This window comes from Littorina saxatilis, linkage group LG5 (assembly GCF_037325665.1).
Source record: "Littorina saxatilis isolate snail1 linkage group LG5, US_GU_Lsax_2.0, whole genome shotgun sequence".
Lineage (NCBI taxonomy): Eukaryota > Metazoa > Mollusca > Gastropoda > Littorinimorpha > Littorinidae > Littorina > Littorina saxatilis.
Genome location: NC_090249.1, coordinates 50,498,545 through 50,516,044, shown reverse-complemented (window position 1 = coordinate 50,516,044; position 17,500 = coordinate 50,498,545). Strand labels below are relative to the sequence as shown.

Sequence of the window (17,500 nt, the reverse complement as noted above, 5' to 3'; positions counted from 1 at the left end):
AGTATTCTGTTTATCCTACAAACTGTACTTACGTGTATTTTACTGAAAATGTCCTGCAGTCGATGCGGCTAAATTGAATACGCTTGTTTTGGAACCTCGGTCTCTTCTAAAGCCTCGTGCAATCTATTACGTCAAAGTAAAAAAACGTCACTCTGAAAGTGTGGCGTGACGTGTTAGTTCTAAAAAAATTCATCGAGGGTAATTAGCGAGCGCAATTTTTTTTGTTCTATAATGACGTTTGTCTCGGTGACTTAGGCATCATAAGCAGTTGAAAAACAGGTCCCTGCCAGACTTGCTTGACATGACCTCATTTACATGATATACACACGTGTGATTTGAACGATTATTATCTCACGGGTGTCTCTCTCACGTATGTAGGATAAACGACATTTGTTACCCCTTTGAAAGCAGGAAGGTCGGGGGGGGGGGGGGGGGGTAGGCAATGCCAATAGGGATGGGGGGAAGAAGGAGGGGGGGGGGGCTTTCAGGTATTTAAAGCGGCGGTGTGCATCGAGGTTTCAGGGGTGTGGAGGTGTTATGTAGAGACTGGGCCGACCTCCGTGCGGGGGATATGCTTTTCATCACAGGTGCAAACCTCCAGATACCTTGACATGGCGTGACGAACGCTCGTTTTTTGTCTGCCCTCGCTTCGGTTTCACATCGAGGAGTTATCGTTTGTTTGATGTTCTTGTTTTTTGTCACTTCTGTGTTGCAGCTTCGTCTTTAATGTTAGGAGCCGAGAGAGAGAGAGAGAGAGAGAGAGAGGGGGAGAGAGAGAAGAGAGACAGACAGACAGACAGACAGACAGACAGGCAGGCCGACAGACAGACAGACAGACAGACAGACAGACAGACTAAGAGTGTGTGTGGGCGCCGGGGGGGGGGGGGGGGGGGCAGAGATAGACATACAAGACTGACAGACAGACACATAGAAGGGTTTGTGCTTGCGTGTATTCATGATGCGAGCGTGTGTGAGTGTGTGTGTGTGTGTGTGTGTGTATGTGTGCGTGCGTGCGTGCGTGCGAGCGTGTGTTTGTGTGTGTGTGTGTGTGTGTGTATGTGTGTGTGTGTGTGTGTGTGTGTGTGGCCGGGTGGTGTTTGTGTGTGTGTGTATGTGTTAGTGCCTGTCTGTCTGTCTGCTCAGAGACTTACAGTGTCTCACCTTAGAATAAATTGATCAAGGGTGCGACGTGCAGAACTAATCCTACAGAACTTTGTGCTTTCTTTGAATTGAGGAATCAATTCAGCCAATCCAACTGACCCGCTGGCATAGAATTAATCTAATTTCGTTTTCCTCGTCGCGGCATGAACAAGATTTGATTCTCACAAAAATATCCCAAAACCAAGATGTCTTCTTTTGCAGATTAGCGTCGTTTGAAACTGACATTTGTATTATTCTTGTTTCAGATTTTGTTTTTATCACTTTAACATTTCAGAAGATTATAACGCAGGAATGCATGCAAAAGACAGGCATACACTCGGACGCTCGTACGCCCAGGTTGAATATTTAAATAAAAGCTTGCAGAGATGGAAATAGGTTTTATTTAATTCTATCACAGTAGATGAGAGATCTTATATGTATGTGATGCTGCTGTCGGCTGTTCATTGTTAGCATAAATTATGTCTGTTTGTCTGTCTGTCTGTATGTATGTCTTTATGTGTGTGTGTGTCTCTCTCTATATATTTATTATATATATTATATTTCTATGTCTCTTCCTCTCTCTCTCACTAACCGGCACGGTAAGGCGTCCGCCCCGTGACTTTAAAATTGGCAATCTATTGACTGCTCCGCCTGGCGTCTGGCATTATGGGGTTAGTGCTAGGACTGGTTGGTCCGGTGTCAGAATAATGTGACTGGGTGAGACATGAAGCCTGTGCTGCGACTTCTGTCTTGTGTGTGGCGCACGTTATATGTCAAAGCAGCACCGCCCGGATATGGCCCTTCGTGGTCGGCTGGGCGTTAAGCAAACAAACAAACTCAAACCCTCTCTCCCTCTCTCTCTCTCTCTCTCTCTCTCTCTCTCTCTCTCTCTCTCTCTCTCTCTCTCTCTCTCAGTCTCTCTCTCCGAGTCCCTCTCTGTCTCTCCTTCTCTCTTTGTCTCTGTCTCTGCCTCTGTCTGTCTCTGTATGTGTGTGTGTGTGTCTCTCTCTCTGTCTGTCTTTCTCTGTGTCTCTCTATCTCTGTCTCTCTGTGTCTCACTCTCTCTCTTTCTCTTTCTCTCTCTCTCTCTCTCTTTCTCTCTCTCTCTCTCTCTCTCTCTCTCTCTCTCTCTCTCTCTCTCTCTCTCTCTCTCTCTCTCTCCGCGCGTCACTAAAAAGTAAGAGTATGGAAAGAAAGAATTCGTGCAAGTGTATATATACTGTATAGATATCATTAGAGCTGTCAGGTGTCATCCGACACTATAAGCATTCCGCAGACGTCTGAAAGCTAGCGTGTTGGTGTTAGCAAACCCACTTAGTCAAACACCGTCTTGCCCTTACAACTACCCTCTTAAACGTGTTTGATCAATGCTCCAATAGCTTCCTATCGCATGTTCTGTGCCAGGATTTTGTGTTATGGCATTGCGATATGGTTGGGTGGCCGTGAGTGTGAAAGTGTGTGTTCATCTGCGTGACTTTCTCTTTTACCCTAGGCTATTCTGAGTTAACGCTGCGTGTCTTCGTCTGGATGCAGCTCTGTCCTTGCAAAAAAATATGCGCTGCTTATGCTTATAGCAAGCTTGCGCAGGTCAAATGGCAAAATAAACGTTGTGCCAATATACTACGACATTGTCATATTTTTATCAAATCAAATAAAATAAATTTTTATTTTACGAAGGTTGTATCAAAAGCATTAAAACGAGCTTTTTTCAATCAGCCCTCGCCCAAATAGGGACTAGAGAGAGAGAAGGAGAGAGTGAAACAGACAGAGAGAGACAGAGAGGGGGGGAGAGAGGGATAGAATCTGAGAGAGATTGAGAGAGACAGACAGACAGAGAAAGAGAGAGACAGAGAGACACAGTCACAGACACAAACGCCGATACAGAGTCACAAAGAGACATAGACAGACACAGACAGACAGACAGACAGACAAGACAGACAGACAAACAGAAGGTAAAATGACCTTGCACTTTCGTTGTTGACGAGCCGCAGAAGCGGCGAGTCATATGGTCTCGGCTCGGGAGCTGTCTGTGGAGGCTGCGTGCTATAATTAGCTGACCCGCTGCGCGAGCAGTCACTGCAGAGTTTTGAGATAACTTTGTAACACGTTTTATTTTATGCTCCTCAAGAATACAACTTTGGGCAACGTCCCACGTAAAACTACACGCAACAAGGATTCAGTAGGTACCAAACATGCCTTGGTCAGAAGTAGAATGTAAATGAATCTTAAAAAAGAAGTAGGCTACTTCAAACGACAGCCACAGCCACGGTTGGGTTCTCAAACCGATGCGACTCTCCGTCATACATACACGTAATCAATCACATAGATGACTAATAAACATGTAAACTACATGTATACGTCTATGGTCGGACATAAGAAAGGAGAGCTTCCCCCGGGCCTGTGCATGTGTTGTTCGTTGTGCGTGTGTAAACTGATGTACACAACAAACTGACCACAAAACTGAGACAGACCTCTTTCGCTTCAGTCTTGCAGAATTTAAAGACGAATACAGGTAGAGTGTGCATTATACTAACTGTTTGGTAAAAGTATCAAACGTTTCTTTTCATAAATAAGTGGCAGGCTTACAGGAATTACTTTGCTTTCAACTTTTGACTCGAACAGCAGACGATGAATACCTGCGCATGCGTACACAATCAAAGCGGATGTAGAAGACGCGACCTATGCTGGCATATTGTTGGTGTCCATTCACATTCTCATCTTGATGATTTTTCACTGTATACCAGTTTGGTTCTTCATGTACATGTTGCATTATGATGTTTTTTTCATATTAAAATGTATAGTTGTCATGTCATGTTTTGCACTATTTTCCACTTATTAAATGCAATTGTTGTTATTATCAATAGATATATAACACATTGTGTTCACTTCATATTGAACTTTTCAAGACATTGTGTGACATTTCACTTTCTCTGGTGCAAGTGGTTAAGCCAAGGTGGTTACCCAAACAATTTGTCATTAATTATATGACTGAACAATCAATCTTTTGTTAAATATATTTTTGTTAGTCCTCGACAGCAATTACTTCGTTTACTATTTTAACCATTGATCTCAATACAATGGTGTGCACGGGTGCTACATTATTTGTGTAGAAGTTTTTTCTTGTACATTTAATGCGTACATTTTTTTTCCACAATACTGTTTGTCCTTTATGACTTTGTTGTAAGAGACATTTCGAAATAACATTATTTTCACATTTATTCCTGTTTTGTGGTTTTTTTTTCTTCTTTCCCATCATTCCTTTGCTCTTAAAATAATACATAACAACTACCAAAATTTTCAACAAAAACATAATAATAATAAGAACATTTATATAGCGCTAAATCAAAAACTTTCGTTAAAAAGGCTTGCTCTAAGCGCTTGACATGGAAGATTGCAGATTGCAACAACATTCCTATTTTAAGCTCAGCCACACGCCGACATGGAAGTTCAATGGTACTTTTAAACTTTTTCTTCTCTTCGTCGTATTTGATTTCTTTCTATTTCATAAGTCGAGTGCATATGATTTCGGCTCGTGTTCATCGTGAGATGGACTTAGTTTCTTGTTGTAAAGCTGGTCTCGGTTCGTCTTCAAGTGAAGTAAAATCCTTTGAAATGTGCTACCAGCAAAGTTGTCCCACTATCTCAATAGCCCTCCACATTTGCTTTCTGATAAGGAAAACATTTACTGGAAAATGTACACATGGCAACACCTGCATATCCCACTAAATAAAGCTTTTGCAAAAGAAATATTTACTTTCAAAGGTGCAGGTAGCAGCAGCTTCCTACTATCTGAACAGCCCCAAAGAAAAAAAACGTAACGCTAAAAGTTGCTAGGACAACTGTCCAAAAATAAGCGTTTTTTGGTGTGTTTTTTTGGTGTTTTTTTTGGGGGGGGGGAGGGTGGGGGTGGTGGTATTGATGTAGGAAGTAGAATATCCCGGTATGTAGACTTGCACACACACAAAAACCCACACTATTAAAAAGGAAAGAGGAGTGAATAGCAAAACAGAAAAAGAAAAACCAGAATGAAAGAAAGAATGGAGAAAAAAAGACGAGAAGAATGACAGCCTGACATTGGCTGGCTGTCAGTTGCGACGAGTAATGTCGTGCAGGACAGCGGCCAGAAACTAATCAAATTGTCATCAATTTGCCATCGCGTTTCTCATCACTATTTCACGCTTCTCAGATACAAAGAGCCGACAATGGATGTCAACAAGAATAAAGCATCTCCCACAGACCAGACCATCCTTACGAACAGAATGCAGCGTTAGTCTCTCAAAAGGAAAATGATAACATGCCCTGAGCAGGAGTAGTCGTATACCAATGAGAGCTACCAACAAATTTCTGATGTTTTAAGAACATGTAGGCTCTTGGCGAGAACACAGCCAGTGAACTTTGTTTGTTTGTTTGCCTTAACGCCCAGTTCACCTGAGGCGGTGCTGCTTTGACAGTTAACGTGCGCCACACACAAGACAGAAGTCGCAGCAAAGGCTTCATGTCTCACCCAGTCACATTATTCTGACACCGGACCAACCAGTCCTAGCATTAAACCCCATAATGCCAGACGCCAGGCGGAGCAGCCACTAGATTGCCAATCAGTTTTAAAGTGTTAGGTATGACCCGGCCGGGATTCGAACCCACGACCTCCCGCTCACTGGGCGGACGCCTTACCATTAGGCCACCGTGTTGCGGTAGCCAGTGAACTTATATCGTAGCTAAGACGTCATGTTGGAGAAGGTTTCTGTTGGACTATAAGAGGTCCAAGGAACAGGCGCCATGATTAAGGGGGGAGGGGGGTCAGTTGTCCTACCATGGTGGGGGAGGGGGGGGACAATTGTCCGGAGAGCAATTAGCCTGCTATTCTATAATTTGGACACACCTTCTATGACAAAGCTGAAAATGCTCCGTAACTATGGTAATTAATCAAATCAATGTAAACAGGGAACACATTAATTGAGCGAACTCTTAAGGTTTGAACCAAGACCTTTCCAATCCGCCCTACACACCTTAACCGCTGACAACCGCTTCGGCCACACATTAAAAAAAAACCATGTTTGTTCTTAATGACTTCTTCTTCTTCTTGGCGTTCGCAGAGGTTACACGATCAGTCCAGCACTGGTGATAAATGTTGTCGTTTTCTCCAACTCCTGTCGACTGCCGTATAGTTTGGTCTGCAAGGCCACACTTCTTTTTGTTCCTCATCCAGTAAGGGACATCGCTGTAAGATGTGTTCCGCTGTTAATGACGAGACCAAAACACAATTTGGGTCAGTAAGTGGGGGACCGGCACGGTTAGCCTAGTGGTAAGGCGGCCGCCCCGTGATCGGGAGGTCGTGGGTTCGAACCCCGGCCGGGTCATAAAATTGGCAATCTAGTGGCTGCTCCGCCTGGCGTCTGGCATTATGGGGTTAGTGCTAGGACTGGTTGACTGGTTGGTCCGGTGTCAGAATAATGTGACTGGGTGAGACATGAAGCCTGTGCTGCGACTTCTGTCTTGTGTGTGGCGCACGTTATATGTCAAAGCAGCACCGCCCTGATATGGCCCTTCGTGGTCGGCTGGGGCGTTAAACAAACAAACAAACAAAAGTCAGTAGTTGTTGTTTTTATTTACACTGGCACAGGCGGTTTTTTTCCCTGGACAATAGTAACTTTCCTTGTTAATTAAGTCTGGAAAATCGAGCTCTGTCATTTTTTTAAGGGTCAAAACATTTTCTGGGCTCGGGAGGAAAAATAGGGTCGGTCGGGAAATAGGAAGAATTGAGGAAGGTGTTTTTTTCTTGCCCTTATACTGTTAACCGCAAGACGATGGCACTTCAAGCGTCGACGGAATATTAAAGTCTCGACGTCTGGCCTGGAAAGTCGGACTTGAAAGGATCTTGGAATTCCTGGAGTTTATAAAAGCATAAAGTAAAGTCCTTTAGAATGCTCAGCGAATCGGGGCCAGTTAGCGGCTCAGATCTAAAAAGGCAGACAGGAAAGCGAAAAGAAAAACGCTGATGGTTTTTACGCGGCATTAACTTTTACCCTGACCCATTGGGGCCGAGTGGAGCCATTGAACTGATTTCTAGAGTCTTCTGGACCTTTCCGCAGGACTCTTTTCGTCTCGCTTTGCTGACAGTGTGACAGAGTAATTGGTCGTTGGTACGACTATTATGGACACTCTTTTTCTTCTTCTTCGTTCATGGGCTTAGACTCCCACGTTTACTCATGTTTTTAGCGGGTGTTTACGTGAATGACCGTTTTTACCCCGTCATTCAGGCAGCATACGCCGATTTCGGGGGAGGCATGCTGGGTATTTTCGTGTTTCTATAACCCACCGAACTCTGACATTATTTACAGGATGTTTTTCGTGCGCACTTGGTCTTGTGCTTGCGTGTACACACGAAGGGGGTTAAGTCACTAGCAGGTCTGCACATACGTTGACTCCTGGGAGATCGGAAAACTCCACTCTTAACCCACCAGGCGGCAGCGACCGGGATTCGAACTCACGACCTTCCGATTAGGAGGCCGACGTCTTCCCACCACGCCACTGCGCCCGTCTGGGACACGTTTTTAAAGTGAGGGACTTTAAAGAGAGGGTAAACTAAAAATGTATAAATCTTCATTTTTTCCTTCAACGACAGCTTTGTGGAATAATCTTCCAGAAAATATACAACAAACGCAGTCAGTTGGTGAATTTAAAAGGTATTTGACCGATGGAGATGTTGTTGTTCCACAGTATTATTATTTAGGCAACCGCCAGGGACAGGTACTTCACAGCAGGTTGAGATTAAACATGAGCGATTTGCAACAAGACTTAGTTAACCGACACCTCTCTGATAATTTAGAATGTACGTGTGGAGCATGCCCGGAAGATTCTGAACATTTCTTGTTACACTGTCCAAAATTTAAAGAACATAGAACCATTTTATTCAATAGTCTGCCAACACACGTTCTGGACTGCAAAACACTCAAGTTTGGAAATACTGATTTAACTATATCTTTGAACACGAAAATATTCTCTGTTGTACAAGACTATGTTATGTTAACTAATCGCTTCGGCTGATATTATATTAACTGTGCAATTGATGTAGCCAGGCATTCTCTCCCTCCCTCTCTCTCTCTCCCTCTCCCTCTCTCTCTCTCTCTCTCTCTCTCTCTCTCTCTCTCTCTCTCTATCTCTCTCTCTCTCTTTACCCTATTTGTATAAAATATAATTAAAGATTATCAAGATAAGTGTTGAAGCTATCACTTGTTCGCCATGTTTTGCTATATGAATGTGTATTGATTATAAGTTCAAGAACGTGTCCATAAGCAATCTGCTTGTTAACGTTCTCAATGTTGTTATTGTTTGAAACGTGTGTATGAGAATTTGAATAAACACGCTTAAACCAAACTAAAAATAAAGTCTGCGCGTGGGATGAGGTGGGGCGGGGTTTTGAGTTAAGTACAGCTTAGGGTCAAATTGTATCTCATCATCGACACCAATGTTCGAAATCTAAAGAGTGTTTGTAATGTGAGTTGCATTAATAAATATAAAGAATGAAAGAGTGTGTGTAACTAATATTACGTATACACGATTATTCACACTAATACATGTACTAATAGGTTTTCGGTGTGTTAACTAAATAATAACAGGTATTCATTTAAATGTCTTCTCGACAACTTCAAGAAAAAAATGCTAATTTTACACTCTAATGTAACGTAATAAAAAAAAAGTCTTTTATGTTGTCGATAGAAAAAAGTCTTTTTTGTTATGTGCACTGAATTACCGATAAAACCCTAAACCCTTTCAGACTTAAATTTCGAAGGACAAAAATTTGCCGAATTCCACAGACAGTGAAATATTCGCCACCCCAGGGGGTACCAGTTCAAGTCCCTCACTGAAAGGAGACCTTCCATTATTTTTCATTTTCTTTTTTAAATCTTTTGCAAACCAGTGATGATTACGTCGTTCGTAAAAGGAGAAATATTCTTTTTGCAGTTCACTTCGCTTCTTCTCGCCAACACAAGCATACACACACGATTTCTCACAGCTCCAATAAACGGCTGAATCATGTTTTTCAAACGGAGCAAAAGAAAACAAACTTGCCAGCCGAGTGGTTTCATTCAGAGAGCTGCACAGCCCTGGCCAGGTATTGAAGACGACATTTTTCACACCTCGCTCTGCGCATCGTTTCGCTTTGTGCACGACAATTAAAAGAAGCGCTGCGGCAAAGAGGGAAACGCGGATAGTAAACAGACAGTCCTGGGGGGAAGGCTTTTCGCACCTGAGACAGGTGAATAGCACTTTATGTCAAACGCACCACCACAACATTTCCCCTCCAATGTTAGCTTATCGCCTGTGTTGGTCTCTTGCTTGCACTTGAGATATAGACTTGCCCCGCGATGGTTAGGGATTTATGTTAGAAAACTTCGTCAGGTCAGTGATAAGGGAAGAGCCTTCTCCTGTCACATTTTAGTGACTGGGTGCTATTTTTTTTTTAGATAGAAAGGTGGAGAGATCAAACACCTTTAGATAACGCACATGTCACTCGTTTGACTCAGAGTAAGGCGAAGCACGTATGCATGCACGCACGCACATACTCAAATGCAGTCTCACATATATACATAAATAGCGACACACACAAACGGACACACACACGCATGCATGCACACAAACACATACACACGCACACATACACACGCACACATACACACGCACACATACACACATGCATACGCACGCACACACACACACACACACACCCTCACACACACACGCACGCGCACACACACACACACACATGTGCACCCACATACACACACCCATCACCGCACACCATCACACTGGGCAAAAGATGTGTTTCGTGAATGCTTTTAGCCAATACCCCAGTGTTTGTAGAGAATTTTGTATGAGTACATTTAGCCAAGATTAAGTTATAGAGGAGTTTACTTGTGGACAACATTTCAGATGTGTAAAGAAATATTTTGTGAATATTTTGTCACTAATACTCTAGTGTTTGTAGAGAATATTTTGCGAATAATGTTGGCTAGTCTTCCAGCTTTTATACACAAATGCTTCTGAATACTTGGAGCCAATGATACATGTACTTATGCCATTATATTTGCCGAGAAATGTTCAAGAATACTTGTAATCAACACTTCAGTATTTGTATGGGAATGTTTTGTTGCGGCTTGTAGCCAGAACTTAAGATTATGTAATTGTTTTAGTAACACATACATTTTCAAAACCAAAACAAATCCGACAGAGTTATTTAAGAACATCCTCCATTCCCCTTCACTTGGCTACAGTTCGTCATGTACCCACTTAGCAAGTGTTCAAACCCAACTGCTGTAAGTATGTACAGAACATTTCCTCAAATAACATTGTTAAACTGGCTATCACTTTCAATTCTTCATTCAGCTTTTGCCCTCTGTATGCAACATTTTTTAAGAAGACCACAAATCTAACACGACAAATAACATTTACAAAATGTTTCGCATCTATCTTGAAAAATTAAAATACATAATCATCACATTATGCATGCAATTTGATACGCGTCGATTTTTCTTCCACGTTTAATGTTAGTCTTAATGGACTATAACGCCATAATTACTATGTTCACGAAGGGGTAAATATCTTATTTCAAGATACTTTCCTGCCAGTGTAAAAATATCATGCATAGTTTAGGCTTTCACATGGGATTCTTTTTTTCATGTTCATTACCTTATTGCCCAATCGTTTGGAAATAATGGGGTCGCTTCCTCCCAGTGGAAAGTGAGCAGTAACAGAGTTGCGCTACCCAGGTGTGTGCGTGTTAAAGTGTAATCAGCCACCTGCATTTATGGCAGAATGACCGAGATATTTTAATATGCCCAACAGTGGGGACACGGGGGTGGGACATGGATACCGTCTCTGAGTCTGCACATTAAGTTGACCCGTGTCCGTCCCGGTGTGACGTTTTCATCTTTCGCCGTGTTGATAATTCGCTTCTCGGCCTCGTTGATCTAGTATAAACTCTACACTGAACAAAAAACACCCTTCGATAGTACTGATGGGCGACCTTGTGTACCTTACATTCATGGGGCCAAATTTGTCCAACCAATTTGTTTTATTTAACTTAGAAATTTGATTCATCCTAAAATGTTTTCCTTCTTACTCAAGGGACGTAACCACTCAGTACACGTTTTCGAAGAATTCGATTTGGGGGGTGAAATCTATTAAATTTTACCACCAATTTTCTTCACATGCAAGAAACTGACATGCTTTTCGTCCATAAATAATTTCACTTCTTAATCAGTTTTACCAGGAAACAACATTTCAGTCTTGAGTATATGTCGAGGGGGAAATATGTACACAGGCGAAAGATGAAATCGTGACCCCGGCCTGGATTCGAACCCGTGACCCGCCGGGGATCACAAGTCCAGCGCTCTATCAACCGAGCTAACAACGCGAGAGCATTATTGGACACAAATCAGACATCAACAGTCAGTCTGCTTTCTACGCTGAGTGGGATTTTTAGCAGAATTAAATGAATCAATGAGACCCATGTCCCTCTGCTAAATTAATTCATCAAAACATTCTCAGTCTACATAGTAAATGGCCAGACTGTTGATATTTGGTATGTGTCTGACGGGCGCTGTGGCGTGGTGGTAAGACGTCGGCCTCTTAATCGGAAGGTCGAGGGTTCGAATCCCGGCCGCGGCCGCCTGGTGGGTTAAGTGTGGAGACTTTTCCGATCTCCCAGGTCAACTTATGTGCAGACCTGCTAGTGCCTTATCCCCCTTCGTGTGTACACGCAAGCACAAGACCAAGTGCGCACGGAAAAGATCCTGTAATCCATGTCAGAGTTCGGTGGGTTATAGAAACACGAAAATACCCAGCATGCTTCCTCCGAAAGCGGTGTATGGCTGCCTTAATGGCGGGGTAAAAACGGTCATACACGTAAAATTCCACTCGTACAAAAACACGAGTGTACGTGGGAGTTTCAGCCCACGAAGGCAGAAGAAGGTATGTGTTCAAGTGGAAGGATGCTCAGTGTTTAAGGAATGCACCATCACGTTCTTTACGAAAGGTGAAGACCTGTGGTCTTGATGTAACCGTGTGCCGAAACACTACGATCACCTCGGGAAGCGAAGTGCAATCAAACAGGATTGAAAATGTTAGGGCTAATTTCTTAGCCCTATAAAAACTGTTATGCAAACCCGAAGGTTTCCATGAACATACAGACAATCGGAAACCACCAGACCCAATCACAAACAGACTTCTACAATCCACTGGTGTTGACTTTTAAAGGCCAACAACTCGGGTGCAGAGTCTGCTGTGAAAGGAGCGGTAGCCTCCCCTGTCACATTACATACGACTGCAAAAGGTCTTCCCTAACTGAGCCCGAAGTTGACTTAGCAAAGACTTCACGAATTCGTTTTAACCGCAACTAAAGTCAGTGCCAAAGCTTCGTGCACCGAGCTTCATGAAGTAGACTTTAACCGCAACTAAATTCGGTGCCAAAGCTTCGTGCACCGAGCTTCGTGAAGTAGACTTTAACCGCAACTAAATTCAGTGCCAAAGCTTCGTGCACCGAGCTTCGTGAAGTAGACTTTAACCGCAACTAAATTCAGTGCCAAAGCTTCGTGCACCGAGCTTCGTGAAGTAGACTTTAACCGCAACTAAATTCAGTGCCAAAGCTTCGTGCACCGAGCTTCGTGAAGTAGACTTTAACCGCAACTAAATTCAGTGCCAAAGCTTCGTGCACCGAGCTTCGTGAAGTAGACTTTAACCGCAACTAAATTCAGTGCCAAAGCTTCGTGCACCGAGCTTCGTGAAGTAGACTTTAACCGCAACTAAATTCAGTGCCAAAGCTTCGTGCACCGAGCTTCGTGAAGTAGACTTTAACCGCAACTAAATTCAGTGCCAAAGCTTCGTGCACCGAGCTTCGTGAAGTAGACTTTAACCGCAACTAAATTCAGTGCCAAAGCTTCGTGCACCGAGCTTCGTGAAGTAGACTTTAACCGCAACTAAATTCAGTGCCAAAGCTTCGTGCACCGAGCTTCGTGAAGTAGACTTTAACCGCAACTAAATTCAGTGCCAAAGCTTCGTGCACCGAGCTTCGTGAAGTAGACTTTAACCGCAACTAAAGTCAGTGCCAAAGCTTCGTGCACCGAGCTTCATGAAGTAGACTTTGCGAAGTCGACTTCGCCCGAATAACATCAGGCTCGGCACACTCCGATTTGAATGTCCGATCAAAAACAGCAGAATTCCACACATTTTCATTTGTATTCTTTTTTTTTTATTATCTGCGAGAGTAGAAAAAATTTCTCCGAAATAGCAAAAGGCTCTAAGAGTTTTTCGCACCGAGGAACAGGGCCTAGGGATACGTCGCCTTGGATCGATCACACGGTAAAAATGCCCAAATCTTCACAGCTCACATGCAATGTGGAACATTAATCATAGCCACGGCGTAACACAACAACTTCTATCATTGTCATCATCAGTATTATTATTTTTTGTTGTTGTTGTTGTTGTACATTATCTTGAGAGTCATGATTTTACCGTATTGAACTGAAACGTGATAGAAGGAACTCAGTTGTGGGGTGCTCGTCATTCACAATCCTTATTTATAGCATGAGTAATGGTTAGTGACTGGATTGGTATCCATAAGCCTCACGGCTTTTTTTCGCGTCCCATCTCATTATCAAATTTGTTGCAGGTCAATCATATTAACAAAGTCGTATTTACTCAATATCAATTATCGTACAAATAAAGTGACTCAGTCACAAGGTTTTGTATGCCCAGCAGATTTTTGAAAGTGTTAATAGTTTGTGCATTTTTACAACATCAGACAGTGTGTTCCATGATGGTGCAACTCTCTTTATGTTCTTCAACAAGAAGAGGGACAAGAAAAAAGAACAACACAAAAAAAAGGAGGAGCATGATGAATAAAAATGTTTATGTTTTTATTTGTTTGAATATTAAGAATTTAAGAATATTGTTTTTAAGTGCACAAGTTAATAAGTTTTAGCTTCGTATTTGCTACTTATGTTGTTTGTATGCAAGATTTCACGGATCTAGCCTATATAAAAAAAAATTGAATAAGAAATAAAACACTTTACCTAATATCCATACTTGTTAAATCACAACCTTATTAAAAAGAAATTAATTTCTGAACACTTTTTTTTTAATTCAATATCACTGACTCACCTGATGGATTAAATCCAGTGTCAGATTGAGTCCGGTAGAGGGTAAAGCAGAATCCAGTCAAGGTACTTTCCAATCAGCAAAGTGACACTGAACACGGCCTAGCCCTGACTTGCAGGGGCCATTTCACAAAACACCACATAAAAATCCTTCCATGAACGTGAGGATCGCACACCTACACACAAACAATCTTCACTTTGAAACCGCCACACAGGTAAAAACCAGGCAGTCAGGTACTCCACAGAATTTTTTTTATAATCCACGCAATGTATCCCGGTTTTTTCGTCACCTGGCTCAAACCGCAATTTTCAGGCTCCCGGAGATGTATTTGTTGTGATTCCAAAATGCAAATTAAGCTATTAATCCAATTTCTGCTCACCACCACGCACAAATCAAACTTTGACAAACTGGACACTTTTTGTCCAGTGATGACGACAGTTCAGTTCCGAGATAATCCCGAAACAAAAATTAAACACAGCTAATAACAAACTCGCTGGGATGCCAACATCTGAATTTCACACGAAAATACACAAAGTCGCGCGGATTGCAGGCGATCTTGCAGCGTTATAATGAATGTGAGGCAAGAAGCGATTCCGGTGGGAACAGGAGATCGTAGCCCATAAAACACCACCACTGAGCGGCGCAGGTCGCATGCGGACAACACAACGGCGACACTGCGAAGACTGAGAGAGGGAGAAGAGAGAGAGAGAGGGGGACAGCAGACACCCCGTAGTAGAGAACAAGACGGGGCGAGAAATCAAGCGCTCACCGCCGTCTCTCCTTTCTGTTTCTCTCCGAAGTTTGAAGCTTGAAGCAAGACTACGTGCGAGGTAAGGTTTTGACGAAGTGTTGCCAGTAGCGTTCCGCGGGCCGCTGTGGTAGCAGGCAGTGTCCCCTTTCTCTCCCCTCTCTTGATATCGTTAGTTTTACCTGGTCACTCTCTCTAGCGGTGCAGTGTCACCTTCTCTCAGTCTCTACCTGGCTCTTTTTCTGTCTCTCTTTCTCTGACTCTAGCTCTCTCTCTCTCTCTCTCTCTCTCTCTCTCTCTCTCTCTCTCTCTCTCTCTCTCTCTCTCTCTCTCTCTCTCTCTCTCTCTCTCTCTCTCTCTCTCTCTCTCTCTCTCTCTCTCTCTTGTTTATTTGTCATGTTGCTTTACTTGTTTATCATTTATTAGACATTTGTATTAGAAGTAAGGACCGGTTGTAAGAAAAGGCGTCGCCTTAAACCTCTATCCTTGAAAAATAAAGTTCCATCATCATCTCTCTCTCTCTCTCTCTCTCTCTCTTCTCTCTCTCTCTCTCTCTCTCTCTCTCTTTCTCTCTTTCTCTCTATCTCTCTGTCTGCCTCTCTGTCCTTAGATCTCTCTCCTTGTCTCTCTCTCTCTCTGTCTCTCCCCCTCCCTCTACCAACCTTCTCTCCCTCTCTGTCTCTCTCTGTCTCTCTGTCTCTCTGTCTCTCTCTCTCTCTCTCTCTCTCTCTCTCTCTCTCTCTCTCTCTCTCTCTCTCTCTCTCTCTCTCTCTCTCTCTCCACCCGTAGTTCTTTAGACTTTGCGGCCAGACGGCCAAGTTCTTGGGGTAACAGTCTGGCGAACAAGCTAAGAAAGTTTCACGTACGTGAGTACGATGAAAACACACGACTGAGCAGAGATGAGAAAAGCCTTCACCGGGGGGAGCAGAAAAAACGAACGAGGGGAAAGAGACTTGAAAAGGCAGAAGAGCGGACTACGCTCCAATGTTACGATTCTGGAACCAAGCATTTGTTGCTGGTATCGGCTTCTCTGGCATACACAGTGGTACCCATCTATTAAGACTGTCAAAATGATGAGAAAATCATGTTTCTAAAAGGGCAGAGAGTCTTAAAAATTGAGGTAATTGTACAGAGGTTATTAAAATATTTTATTATGAAAAGGTAGGGTATTGAAAATGGAACGTTTTTCTTCGTCGTGACAGGAAGGGGGAGGTGTCACTTAAAAAAAAAGAGGGGGGAAGAGGGCGGGGCAACAGGGGGGGGGGGGGTGGATCCATAAAAGGGGGTGTCTTCAAAAAAAAGGAGATTATCCTCATAAAGAACCCCACCCCCCTCTTACCTGCAATTCATCTGTTTTGCGGGTTTACTGAGGAGGGGGAGTTACTTAAAAGTGGTGTCTAACAAGGGGATAACAATGTGAAGCACCCCCCCCCCCCCCTCTCTCTTCCCTCTCTCTGTCTCGGTATCTCTCTCTCTCTTTCCCTCTCTCTCTCTCCTTCTCTCTCTTTCTTTCTTTCTCTCTCTCTGTCTGTCTGTCTGTCTCTCTGTCTGTCTGTCTCTCTCTTTCTGTCTCTCTCTTTCTTTCTCTCTTTCTCTCTTTGTCTCTCTCTCTTTCCCTCTCTCTCTCTCTCTCTCTTTCTCTCTCTCTTTCTTTCTTTCTCTCTCTCTGTGTCTGTCTGTCTGTCTCTCTCTGTCTGTCTCTCTTTCTGTCTCTCTCTTTCTTTCTCTCTTTCTCTCTTTCTCTCCCCCTCTCTCTCTCTCTCTCTCCCTCTATCTCTCTCTCTCTCTCTTCCCTCTCCCCCTCTCTCTCTTTGTCTCTCTCTCTCTTTCTCTCTCTCTCTCTCTCTCTCTCTCTCTCCCTCTATCTCTCTCTCTTTCTCTCTCTCTCCCTCTCTATCTCTCTCCCTCTCTCTCCCCTCTCCCTCTTGCCCCCCTCTCTCTCCTTCCAATCTCCCATTTATCCGATGTGGTGTCTGAGCGGGACCAGGATTCCAAGGGAGCCTAATATCAGCCGTGTCAGTGTGAAACGCTGATTATGCTTTCTCTGTGTAATTGCAGACAAAACGTGCGGGCATTGTGTTTGCCAAATTCAACACGGCGACGGTTTTTATCTACCCTCTCTTTTCCTTCTGTTGTGGCGAGCTGAGCAATGGAAAAACAAAGTCTCGAGACACCGTCTGCTATCGTCTGCCCGGTTTCGGTGCATTCAATTAGACACCGGTGTAGCAGCCTATTTTGCCCCCCCCCCCCCCCTAGTCAATTTTGACCCCCCCCCCCCCCTAGTCAATTTTGACCCCCCTGCAAACTTCAAGAATGAGTACATTAAATTTAAGACCTTTAGAAACAATATTTATGCATATATGTATATAACTACATATATCTAAGGTCAAAATCAGCTAGCCGAGAATGACCTCCCGGTCAAAACTGACTAGGCCAGTCAGTTTTGACCCCCCCCCC

General features: G+C 43.4%; 1 protein-coding gene across 1 annotated transcript in view; it reads right to left on the bottom strand.

The window, feature by feature from the left end:
* Positions 1-15,035, bottom strand: part of LOC138967384 (FRAS1-related extracellular matrix protein 1-like) — a 181,952-nt gene extending 166,917 nt beyond the window's left edge. Inside the window, exon 1 of the mRNA XM_070339925.1 lies at positions 14,299-15,035. The gene's annotated coding sequence lies outside the window, so the exon portion shown is untranslated. The remainder of the gene's footprint in view (positions 1-14,298) is intronic.
* Positions 15,036-17,500: the final 2,465 nt, after the last annotated feature.